Here is a 13,653-nt window from a genome sequence, read left to right on the forward strand (position 1 = left end):
CCAAAGAGCATTTCTGTGACTCCAGCCCTCTCAGATTCCTCTAGGGGTCCCTAAAGGGTGTCTTCCCTGGATACATGAAGCAGTGTCTTGGGCTTCCGTGTCAGGGACACCATTTAAGTCCGTCCCAGACTGTATTCCTGCAGGCCCCTTGCTGAAACCAGTGATAGATGGCTGGCACGGCAGGTACAGTTGCAACAAGTGGGCGTCCTCCATTACGTCTTTGCTGTTCCACTTGTGTATCAGCCTGATTGTGTTACAGAGTGTGCTTCACCGTGGTTCAGTTATACCTTTTGATCTTTGTGCCACTTTCCATGGGATCTGAAACGAGACCGAGTGCCTTAAAACAGCAGCATTTTAAGCAAAATAGACCTGTAAATACAGAGAACAAACTGATGGTTGCCAGAGGGGAGGGGGTGGGGAGATGGGCAAAATGGATGAAGGGGAGTGCGAGATACAGGCTTCCAGTTGTGGAATGAATATGTTGCGAGAATAAAAGACATAGCATAAGGAATATGGTCAATGATATTATAATAGTGTCACATGAGGGGCGCCTGGGTGGCTCAGTTGGTTAAGTGTCTGCCTTCAGCTCAGTTCATGATCCAGGGTCCTGGGATCGAGTCCTGCATCTGGCTCCCTGCTCAGTGGAGAGTATGCTTCTCCCTCTGCCTGCCACTCCCCCTGCTTGTTCTCTCTCTCACACACTCTCTCTCTCCGACAAATAAATAAGTAAAATCTTTAAAAAAAAAATAGTGTTGTACGATGACAGTAACTACACTTGGGGTGAGTGTAGCATAATATACAAAATTGTGCAATCACTACATTGTACACCTGAAATTAACATAACATGTGTCAACTAAACTCAGTAAAAAAATTTTAAATAGGTATATATATTATTTTAGGGCAATGGAAATACTCTAATTCCATAATAATGGATATATTTCATCATGCATTTGTCCAAATCCATAGAACATACAACACTAAAAATGAATCTTAATGTGAACTGTGGACTTTGGGTTATTATGACGTATCAACATAGATTCATCAGTTGTAACAAATGTGCCACTTTGGTGGGGGACATTGATAATGGGGAGGCTATGCATGTGAGGGGGCTGGAAGTACGTAGGAAATCTTTGTATGTTCTGCTCAATTTTTCTGTAAACTTCAAAGCGATCTAAAAAATAATCTTAATTTTTTTAAAATCTAGAGAATTTAACAAAACAGGTGGGTTTTTTAGTATTAATTAGTTTTTATTGTCACTTTTATAAAACCTTCTCTTTCAAGGACACAAGTTGAACATAGTCCATAAAACCACCTTCTCCTCTGTCCTGGTGCACTGCTTTTGAACCAAATTTGTGTGTATCAACTTTTCTTTCCTTAGTGTGAATTCTTCATAGGATATACCTGGGTCCCCTGTACAAATAAGATCCAAGTGAACCAATCCTTGTACAGACAGGTCAAAACAACAGCACTAACACCCTCTATGCCCATCTGGTTATAGACACGTGCTCAATCTCACCAAAGCAAAGGGAAGCTGCCAGCTTCTTACCTACCAGCCTGGGACACAATTCGTGTAGAGACTATAAAGGAGATCTGCTTTGGCTATTTGGCTGCTTATTTCAACATTCTATCCCAGAGTACCAAATTTTAAAAGAGGATAAAATTGGTCCTCATTTCATAAAATACATTACCTCAGCACCTCTGTCCTTGTGGTCTTTTTGTATTATCTCATGGAAATGGTCACCTTTTTTTCACTTTAATTGTTTAGTACTTAATCCTTATGTCTCCCCCAACCTCCCCCCTTCCTGACTGAGCCCCACTGGCCAAGAGCTCACTAAATTATGGAGAGAAGTCTGGAAAAAGTAAGAATAACATGTACCCTGAGAGACAGGGAGGAATCTGATAGGCAACTTATAAATCACATTTCATTTTGAAGAAGCTATGAAGCATTTTTCTATCACACTGTGTGTGCCCAAACTTGAAAAACAAAAGTTATTAACTTGTTCTTCCCTGCAACTTTCTGTAGCCAAGGAGAGCCTGAAAAGGTATCTCCTACATGCCTAGTATTTTTTATCTCACTCAGTTATGTATCTGTGATCAGAAAATAGGAAGTACCATTTCCATTTTGTAATTAACTCCAGAAGCTAATTTGGTTTCAGTAAGGGTTCACTGAATTCTGTTTCTTGGAAAGAAGCGTTGACATGGAGCATCCTTTGTGACACTCCTGGCCATTTCTCTCTGGGGCAAAGAAGCATCCCTGCAGGCTGCAATGCCAGCAGGCAGCAATAATACCAGACATGTTAGTGGGTTTGTAATCAGGTAGCTGCTGACATTTTGAATGTGCGCTGTCTCCTCCAGGACCTGTTATCTCAGAATGTAAAATCCATCAATTCTTCGTCCAGAACACTTTCCAGAATGCTAATGTTGTTTAAGATGCAGACAAGCTCTTTGAAACTTCTTCAGAGATTTAAGGACCCTTAGAACTGAGAAAAACTTTTAAGGTCATCCAAATTATTTTACAGACCCAGAGAATTTGAATGACCACCTTGAAACCACCCAGGCGACTGGCAATAAAGCCAGGACAAATCCAGTGCTCCTGACATCCAGTCCAACATTCTTTAAGTATTTTTGGATTTTGTGCTATCCTGCAAGAAGCATTCCTTACAGGGTTGAGCCTCTTATCTCTCAGCTCCCACTTAAATGCATAGACAGTGATAGCAGATACTGTGAGAACAGCCTATTGAAAGTGCCTGGAGCACCATGTGAGGAGCCCTGAGTAACAGCTTGTCTTGACTGTCATCATACTCATGTGATTTCAACTAGTTTTGTCTTTCATGAGACTGAGGTGCAGTATCTTATCTACAGGGTTGTGGTGAGAAAATAGGTTGCAAAGATAAAGTGGTACACTTAGCCTTCTATATTATGGTGCACTCCTACTTCCATACTTCCAAAAGAAAAAAAAAAGAGTCAATGTTTAAGGCATGCAGCATTGCTTTATTAGAATGTGAAATTGGTACTGCTTTTAGACCACTTAGCATTGGGTTCTTAGTTAATTCCTAACCTTATAAAGACAAGAGAGGAGGGCTAGCTCTCTTGATTTCATTATAGCATCTGTATTTCTTTCAAGAGTTAGACCTTGCCTCGTGATTGGTGAGATACCTCATAACTGCACTGTTTTCCACACACACCTTATTCACTCCAAGGCTTGGTCCCCATTGCCAGAGATGTAAAAAATCCATGATTAGAAGCATACATCAGGGCTGGGCATGATCCACATTGGTAAGAATCTGATAATGGTCTCTCCCAACCAAATAAAAATGGGAGACAAAGGATGAATTGCAATAAGATGTGAGAACTGAGACACTTAAGGCATACAAGAAATATTCTAAGCAAGTCCAAATCAAATAATAAATCCCATGGACGGTCAACAAATAAGTAAAAAAGGCAGACACTGAGGGCCTATATGTGACCCATTATAACAAATTGAGAAAATGGCCTCCTAGGGCCTGAGAGACCAGTCTTATAAACACAGGTTTTCACTTTTTATCAACAACTGGATCACTCAGTAGCTGACCTAAGTGACCTCAATAATACCTCTAATTGCCTTTTTCTGCATATCCAAGAGAAGGTTAACACCATTTAAGTAGTTTTAAGACTCATGGACTGAAGCATAAAGATGATTATTTGTTGAAATCTACCACATCACCTTTTTAAATTGTCCTAAAATACCAAAAAATGACAGTATATTAGCATTCCTGATATTCACTGGATATTCAGGTCAGATTTGGCAGTGACTTCTATTCTTTTTTTTTTTTTTAAGATTTTATTTATTTATTTGTGAGAGAGCACAAGCAGGGGGGAAGGGGCAGAGGAAGAGGGAAGGGCAGACTCCCCACTCAGCAAGGGAACCCAACACAGGATTCAATCCCTGGGACCTTGGGATCATGGCCTGAGCTGAAGGCAGATGCTTAACTGACTGAGCCACCCAGGCACACTCTATTCTTATTTAATGTTTACTTGAATAAGATTTCCTTAGGACATAGGTAGCAGTCAAATGTATTCTGATTGGATTGGAATCTGATATGAAAAGACTTCAGCTGAATAATATCGTTTAGAAGTCTTGGATATATTAGCAGTAGTTTGCATTTTAATAGATATTTTAAGGCAATTTGGTCTCAGCTATACTGAAGAGGCATCATAGTGTTCCGAAAAACAATAGTTTATTTAACAAAAACATAACCCCGGGTAGGGAAATAAGACTCAGTGGTTCATATATCAATTTCAAATATCAGCCTTGCTATGAATTTGTCTCATGAAAAGTATCCTTTATCTCAGGTTTTAGTCTTCCCTAGGCCCTCTTCTCACATCCAGGGGCCTATTTGTGCACTACAAGCATCCACTCAGAAACCCAACAGATTCACCCAGTTTTCTTTTCCACATCTTCAGATTTAAGAGACTAGAAAGTAGAATCTTTCTGGATATTTAATTCATTTGCAGGCATAACTTATTTTATTGTGTTTTGCTTTTTTTCTGCTTTGTTTTTTTTTTTTTTTCTTTTCCCACAAATTAGAGGGTTTTGGCAACCCTGCATCAAGCACATCTACCAGCACCATTTTTCCTACAGCATTTGCTCAGTTCATGTTCAGTGTCACATTTTGGTAATTCTCACAGTATTTTGAACTTTTTCATTATTATTGTATTTGTTATGGTGATCTGTGATCAGCTGTCTTTGACATTACTATTGTAATTGTTTTGGGGTTTCATGAGCCACACCCCTATAAGACAGCAAACTTAATAAATGTATGTGTTCAGACTGCTCCACCAATCAACTTACCCTCATCTCTCTTCCTCTCTTTGGACCTCCTTATTCCCTGAGACACTACAATATTGAAATTAGGCCAATTATTAATACTACAGTGACCTCTAAGTGTTCAAGTGAAAGGAAGAGTCACATCTCTCTCACTTTAAATCAAAAGCTAAAAATGTGGGGCACCTGGCCAGCTTAGTCAGAGGAGCATGCTACTCTTGATCTCAGGGTTGTGAGTTTGAGCCTCGTGTCGAGTGTAGAGATTACTTAAATAAATATATTTTTTTAAAAAAACTAAAAATGATTAAGCTTAGTGAGGAAAGCACATCGAAAGCCAGGAGCAGCTGAAATCTAGGTCTCTTGCACCAAACAGTTAGCCAAGTTGTAAATGCAAAGGAAAAGTTCTGGAAGGAAATTTAAAGTGCTACTCCAGTGAACACATGAATGATAAAAAAGCAAAACAACCTTTTTGCTTTAGTGGTCCAGACAGAAGATCAAACAGGCCATAGCATTCCCTTAAACTACAGCCCAATCCAGAGCAAGGCCCTAACTTTCTTCAATCTAAGAAGGCTGAGAGAGGTGAAGAAGTTGCAGAAGGAAAGTTTGAAGCTAGCAGAGGTTGGTTCATGAGGTTTAAAGAAAGAAACTGTCTTAACAGCATAAAAGTGCAAGGTGAAGCAAGGGCTGATGTAGCAGCTGCAGCAAGTTACCCAGAAGATCTAGATAACATAAATAATGAAGTTAGCTACACTAAACAACATATTTTCAATGAAGATGAAACAGCCTTTTTATTGAAAGAAGATGCCATCTAGAACTTTCGTAGCTGTAGAGGACAAGTCAATGCCTGGTTTCAAAGCTTCAAAGGGCAAGCTGATTCTCTTGTTAGGGGCTAATGCAGCCAGGGACCTTAAGTTGAAGCCAATGCTCATGTACCACTCTGAAAATCCTATGGGCCATAAGAATTATGTTAAATCTACTTTGCCTGTGCTCTATAAATGGAACAGAAAACCTGGGTGACAGCACATTTGTTTACAGCATGGTTTACTGAATATTTTAAGCCCACTGTGGAGAGCTACTCTTCAGAAAAAAAAAGATTCCTTTCAAAATATTACTGCTCAGTGACAATGTACCTGGTCACCCAAGAGCACTGATGGAGATGTATAAGGAGATTAATGGTTTGCATGCCTGCTAACACAAAATCCATTCGGAAGTCCATGGATCAAAGATCATTTTGACTTTTAAGTCTTATTATTTAAGAAATACATTTCATAAGGTTATAGCTGCCCTAGTTTGTGATTCCTCTGATGGATCTGAGCAAAATAAATTAAAAACCTTTAAGGAAAGGATTCTAGGTGCTATTGACAACCTTCACAATTCATAGGGAAAGGTCAAAATATCAACACTAACAAGAGTTTGGAATACGTTAATTGCGACCTTCATGGATGACTCTGAGGGGTCCAAGAGTTCAGTGGAGGAAGTAACCACAGATGTGGTAGAAACAGCAAGAGAACTAGAATTAGAAGTGGAGCCTGAAGATGTGACTGAATTGCTGCAATCTCATGATAAGACTTTAACAGATGAAGAGTTGCTTCCTATGGATGAGCAAAGAAAGTAGTTTCTTGAAAAGTAAACTACTCCTGGTGAAGATGCTGTTAAAATTGCTGAGATGACAGCAAAGTATTTAGAATATTACATAAACCTAATTTGATAAAGCAGTGGCAGGGTTTGAGAGAACTGATTCCAATTTCAAAAGAAGTTCTATTGTGGGCAAAATGCAATTAAATAGCATTGTGTGCTCCAGAGAAATTGTTCATGAAAAGAAGAGTCAATTGAAGTGGGAAACTTTATTGTTTCATTTTAAGAATTTTCCACAGACATTCAGCAACCATCTTGAGCAACTGATCAGTCAGCTGCCATCAAAATTGAAAGGCAAGACCTCTTGCTGGTAGAGGCACCAGCAAAAAGATTACAATTTGCTGAAAGCTCAAATGATAGCATTTTTAGCCATATAATATTTTAATTAAGGTATATACATTGCTTTTTAGGCATAATGCTATTGCATACTTAATAGACTACAGTATAGTGTTAACATAACATTTATATGCACTGGGAAACAAAAAAATTTATTTAACTCACTTTTTTTCTATGATATTCACTTTATTGCAGTAGTCTGGAACCGAAACTGCAGTATCTCTGAAATAAGCCTGTATGTTCCTTTTACCTTTCAGCCAATAATGTTTAGCATAACAAGTTTTTAAATGTATTTTATTATTTTTCTGGGATTCCAAGGTAAAAATCTGGATATCAATGAAAAAAAGCATCATGAACATTATTGATAAAGAGATCAATTATAAATGGATCAGGAATGAGACCCACTATATTAACTAATTATTACTGCATAACAAATCACCTCAAAACTTGGTGGCTTAAAACCACAAATATTTATTATCTCAGTTTCTGTGGTTCAAAAATCAGGATTCATCTTAATTGAGTTCTCTGACTCAGGTGACTGACAAGGCTGCAGTCAAGGTGACAAACAGGGCTGCCTTCATCTTTTAGCTTGACTGGGTAAAGATCCACTGCCAAACTCACTCTATGGGTGCTGGCAGGATTCAGTACCTCACTGGTTTTGGACTGAATTTTTCAGTTTCACTAGCTATCAGTAAGAGACCACCCTTAGTTCCTTGCCATGAGCACCGCCCAACATAGCAATTTGCTTCATCAAAGTGTGCAAGTAAGAAAAATCAAAGAAAGAATATTTGCAAGCAAGATAGAAATGGTAACCTTTTTTCTAATCTCAGAAGTGGTATGCATTCACTTTTGCCATATTTATTCATTAGAAGCAAGTCACTAGGTCCAGCCATACCCAAAGGGAGGGGATTACACAAGGACATGAATAACCAGGAGGTGGGGATCATTGGGAACCATTGTAGTAGCCTCCTACCACATTCACAGATCCAGCCATTGGAAATCCAGTAGATTTAGCCATTTGGGATATAATCCTTTTATATATATATATATATATATATATATATATACACAGAATTATACTTAATTTTTATTAAAATATATTAAACATAAATTTACTTGAATTTAACAAAAGTAATTGACAGTATGACTAAGATTTCTGTAAGTGCGTATTACCAGGAAAATTTTAATACAATTTTAATATTACCAACAATATATTGTGTAAAATATCTTCTAAGTTTAAAAATATGCAAGTTATTATAATACCACATTTTAATTTTATATTTACTGAGTAATTATGTGTAATTTAGTATCTTTACACCATTTTACCTAGTTTCTCATAAATTTTGCTATTTGTAATGCTTTATTACGATTATTGTGATCAATTTCCAAATTTATGTCATTTATATTTTTAAATTTAAAGATAATTCCCAAAGAATTTTTTAGTGTATTAAAAATGAATGGATAAAAATATGTGGTATATATACAATGGAATATTACTCACCCATCAAAAAGAATGAAATCTTGCCATTTGCAATGCTCTGTCTCTACAATGCATTCAATGTAGAGACAGAAACATTAATGGGGGCATCAGGCTAGCATATGATATCCTTCAGGAGATCAAATCATGGTACTGTAAGACAAAGGAGCTCCTTTGCATGTCTCTTGAATGATAAGGCAACAAATCAGATGATGAATAAGTGTCAACTCAGCAAAGTCATATGCTCTCCACACTATTAGAGAATCCTCTACCATTGAAGATAATGGGAAATACATTTTCAGATAAACCACACTCTTGATTTTGATTTGAAATTTTTTTCAATTGCTTCATTGGCTGAATCTTTCACCAGAATTGCCAGCAAGGCATCAGACTAGGAAGTGTGTGAGATACAGGTATAACCAAGAGCCAACTTTGAAAGAGCACAGTCCTTATGGGAAGGAAGCTCTGTTTCCAGCAGACTCCAATACAGGAAGAATAGTGACCAGGGCTGCACCTCTATAAACACTGAAACCCTGTTCCTCAAAGTAGGTCCAAGGACCAACAGCAAGGCTATCCACTGGGAGCTTATTAGAAATTCAGAATCTCAGATTCATTTCAGAGTTACTGAATCTTAATCTGCATTTTAACAAGATCCCAGGGGATCTGATACACAGTAAAGTCCAAGAAGCACTCCTGTAACGGCACTTTGAATAGCTCTGAGAGATCCATGGAGAGGGAGACTTCGTTCAACCAGAGGAATAAAAGACCATTTCATATAGAGAAGATAACATTTGAGTGGAAACTCTTGAGATGTGTATAATTTCAACAGAAAGGTAAGACTTTTCTTTGTGGAAGAAAAAAAGTTCAAGCATTGACAATATTCTAGTGCAGGAAAGTGGACTATTTGTTTGGGAGATGCAAAATGAACACACTGTTAAACTGAAGCCAGATTACAAAGGGCTTTTGAGTACTTGCTAAGGGAATTTTTACTTTATTCTGTTAGCAGTAGAGAGACATTGGAATTTTTCAAGCAGAGCACAAAAACAATAAGAAAAATTATAGGGCGGCAGTGTGGAAGATGTATTGGCACGAGGAGAGATCAAAGATACACAGTTGGGAGTGATTAATATGGATAGACACAGAGTTAGAAGTATAGTTCAGGGATGAGGTTAAGCAACCTTTAAATTCTAGAGCAGTACTAATGGAAATAAAGGAGAAGTGATGGAAGTTACAGAGATGGAATCCATAGCTCTTAGTAAGCATTAGAGTCTTTGTGCCTGAATGATGGGGAGAAAAATGATGTCATTCAGGGAGATGAGGTCATGGAAACATGGCCAGATTTTGAGAAAATGAAGATGAGCTTGTCTTTGGCCATGAAATAGTTGCTGAAAATTTTGAGAATGTCAGCTATGTCATAGCCTTTCATGCTCCCTTCATGCACCACTATAACGGTTCTGGTTTTGCAACTCACAGGCCTTCCCCTGAGGAATCCAGCCAGATGCCTGAAGAAGTGACTGCATCTCAATCCAACCAGCAAAAGTTTTATCCCCTTTTATTCTGGTTCAAGGTACCCAAATGGAAGAAACCCTTTGATAAGTAAATCACATCCTTGTAATTGCTAAGATAGCTCTTGATTCCAATTTCATGTTGGACAAATTGAGTAAAAGGAATCCTTTTTAGTAAAGAATCTGGAAAAGTTGATTGTGTCAGATTTCAGGAAAGAAAAAAAAGAGAGCATTAAAAGAATGGTAGCTGTTAGCCTGGTTGGAAAAAAGGAGAGAATCTTTACACAATTCCACAAGGAAATAAATCAATGACTTTTCTTGGAGGTGGCCCAAAACTTCTTTATTGATTAAAAATGATATAGCAATCATGTTCTAACTGAAAAGAACATGTTTCTCACTTACTTCAGAACTTCATTATCTTCCTGATAAACTATTGCTTTTAACATCATTATTTTACCATTCTCATTGAACATTTATGTGGAGTGCTTTGTTTTATGATGCAGTCATAAAAGTCCTGAAATGCAGATCCTTTATATTAACCAGTTTAAGATGTCTTCAAAGATGTTAGGGGTTGTTGCTAAATTTTTCACATATAAGTTTGTGTTGAAAGCATGACAACAGTCACAATGTACCCCAAAGGGCCTTCCATGGGATCATCTGGGTAAAATACAACATGAACAGAAAAGGTTTTTACTAAAATTAACAAGGTCAGATTCCACTCTATCTTGGGTAACAGTTAAAATGAATGGAGCCTGCAGTCACAGTTCAGTTCTACTCTAATGAGACTCTCAAACAAGAGCAACAAAAATAACAAATTAAGCTTTCTTCCAGTCTCAGACAAAGACAAGCATCTTCCTTTTCAAGATTAACCCTATACCTGTACTCCTGTTGCTATTCTTCTTTAACCTTCTTCTTCCAGAACTTTACCTTCACTAATTTGTTAAGTGGGCAGTATTGATTAAAAGACATTTGGTATGTCATGGTATGGTATGGTATGGTATGGTATGGTATGGTATGGTATAGTATGATTTGTATGGCATGGTAGTTTATTTATCATAAGAGAAAATATATCAAGGGTAGTTAATAGAAATAAAATGAGTTTACAATAATTTTAGGGAAAAGCATACAATTCAACAAATATATATATATATATATATCTCCTTATTAGTGACCATAGAATGGTGTGAGATAAAAATAAAACACATTTAGAATTCAACCAAATGAAAAAGGTACAACTGAGATTAAACTGAGCATTCACACTCTAGGTTACCTCAGAAATGGGCCTTTTAATGTTAATAACATAATACTGAGAACAATACCATGCAAATAAACATTAGTTAGGAGCAAAGTAGTACATGGAATAGCTAGCTCTCCCTTAAGAGGAGATCTTTAGAGTATATGGGGAAGAGTTTGAACAGTCAATAAATGATGAAGTAATAAGCTAAAGAACTTTTATTATGTTGTTAACGGTGTTAAACTGATCCTGCATATCAAATATCTTTTATTTATTTTCCCAATTATTGTGGTAATGGTCTGAGCAAATATCTTCATGTTTCTGGATCTACAATGTTTGATGGATTTTTTTATTTGTTTGTTTCTACACATAGGCATTGTTTCCTGGAAGAGTCTTTCTTGAGAATCAGAAAAGCTTAGTCACCTGGTAGCCAGGGAAAGAGGTCTGGGAATTACAATAATGCTTGTACTGGTCTCCCCATCCCTTTGTGCTGAGACCACCAAGGGAAGGAATGGGAGTAGATTCTGGGTGCTTTCCTAAAACAAAACTTCCAGATGGATCACTGATGACCTTTGGAATCCAAAAGGTGGCATTTTAAAATGGTGATGGATAAGTTACTAATAAGCTTTTAAAATAAGGCACAAAGAACAACTCTAGGGAGAGTCAGAAAGATAAAGACTGGGTTAACAGTTGAGTTATAAGCCAAAGACAGCAAGCAAGTATAATAGATAGATGTTTAGATGTGCATTCATTTTGACATACTTCTTTGAACACACAGAAATTAACACACAGAGAAACTAGGATGGAGGAGTCAGAGGTATGTGTTTGTGTATGAAACTGTATTTAACTAAAGGCCTCTTTTTCTTAAAGATTTTATTTATTTATTTGATACAGAGAGACAGCGAGAGAGGGAACACAAGCAGGGGGAGTGAGAGAGGGAGAAGCAGGCTTCCCGCTGAGCAGGGAGCTCGATGCAGGGCTCAATCCCACGACCCTGGGATCATGACCTGAGCCGAAGGCAGTCGCTTAATGACTGAGCCACCCAGACACCCCTAACTGAAGGCATCTTAAGGCATTTCTCAGCCTCTGACAGATTCTTAGGTGATATTTTTCTTCTTTAGGGAAAAAAAGGGTTTTAATGCTTCTTTTTTAATTGCATTTCTTTCTGGAAATGTTTTCAATTAGCAATAATCGCACCTCGGATAAACCTCATTGGCTACGATACTGCCACTGTGCAAAGCTCTTTCTGGAAATGTTAATGTATAATAGTTTAATAATAATCCTTAATTCTAATTTTCTCATTAAGTAAATAATTCATAGGTTAATTAATTTCTTGGAACATCCCTTTTTATGTTGAGCCTCATATGGATAAGAGGAGAACCAAACACAAGAATGTATCTATTTAGGAGAATCCCTTTCATAATACATCCATATACTTTACACCTTTTCCCTGAGTCTCCCCTAAAATTTAGCATAGCTTATTCATAGTGATAAAAAGACATTTAAACCTAAATAAGATAGAAAGAACAAAGATAAGTAGAAATGAATGAAAAAGAAAATGTATATTAAGAAGACTGAGAAAGTAAAAAGTTTATTCCAGGAAAACTGCTCAATTCCTGGTAGAACTAATCAAGAAAAAGAAGGCACAAATAAACAATCTCAGAAAAGAAAAAGGAGTCACTCTTACAGGTCCTGCGTATAATAAAATAAGAGGATATTGTGAACAAGTTATACCAACAAATTTTTAAATTTAAAAGAAATTGAAAAATTCCTATAACAAAAACAACTGACAAAATTGACATAAAAAGAAATAGAAAATCTGAGTAGCCCTTTATTTTTTTTAATTGGGTCTGAAATTCAAATTTTTTCTACAAAAAAAGTCTAAGCATAGGTTTCTTTACCAGTAAATTCTACAAACACATAAGAAATAAAACCAATCTGAATGTGTTCTTGCAGAGAATTGAAAAAAAAAAGGAACACTTTCCAATTCTTTTAAGATTATATTATTAATAGAAAAACCTGACAAGAGCATTAAGAAAATTAAGATTTTTAAAAGGCTAGCCATGACCAGGAGAAAATATTTGCAATACATATATCCACTCTCTGTATCTATATAATATATATCCATATACAGAATACATTTTAGAAATTCTTAAAAACATAAGAAAAAGACAATGCAATAAAAAAATTGAGCAGGCACTTCACAAAAGTATATGTCCAAAAGACCTATAAACATGGAAAGGTGCTCAATCTCATTAGTCATCAGGGAAATGAAAATTAAAACAAAAATGAGATATCACTGTCACCCATCAGAATGACTAAAATTAAAATTATTGACAATATTAGATGTTGATGAGGATATGAGGAAATTGGAGCTCTCACACATTTTTGATAGGAGAGTAAATTTGGCAATTCCACTCTGTATTAATTATCTGTTGCCATAAAAGATGTTTTATTAACAACCACAAAACATCAGTGATATACAATAAACATTGATTTAGCTTACAAGTCTACAAAGCAGTAATGTAGCTGGGTTCAACTGGGCTCATCTTTAGGACTTAGCAGAGTTCACCCATGAGTTTGACAGTGGCTATCTCTCTGTTGGGCAATGAGACCATCTTATTTTAAGCTAAATTTTCATTATTCTCATGATGATAGCACA

The 13,653-nt window shown here is 36.7% G+C and overlaps 1 pseudogene; it reads right to left on the minus strand.

Moving 5' to 3' along the window:
- Positions 1–12,151: 12,151 nt before the first annotated feature.
- LOC114213087 (U4 spliceosomal RNA) lies at positions 12,152–12,233 on the minus strand (annotated as a pseudogene).
- Positions 12,234–13,653: the final 1,420 nt, after the last annotated feature.

The sequence above is a fragment of the Eumetopias jubatus genome, unplaced genomic scaffold (genome assembly GCF_037043125.1).
Source record: "Eumetopias jubatus isolate StellerSeaLion01/CBP00866 unplaced genomic scaffold, mEumJub1_p1.0 scaffold_6, whole genome shotgun sequence".
In the NCBI taxonomy this organism is placed as follows: Eukaryota; Metazoa; Chordata; class Mammalia; order Carnivora; family Otariidae; genus Eumetopias; species Eumetopias jubatus.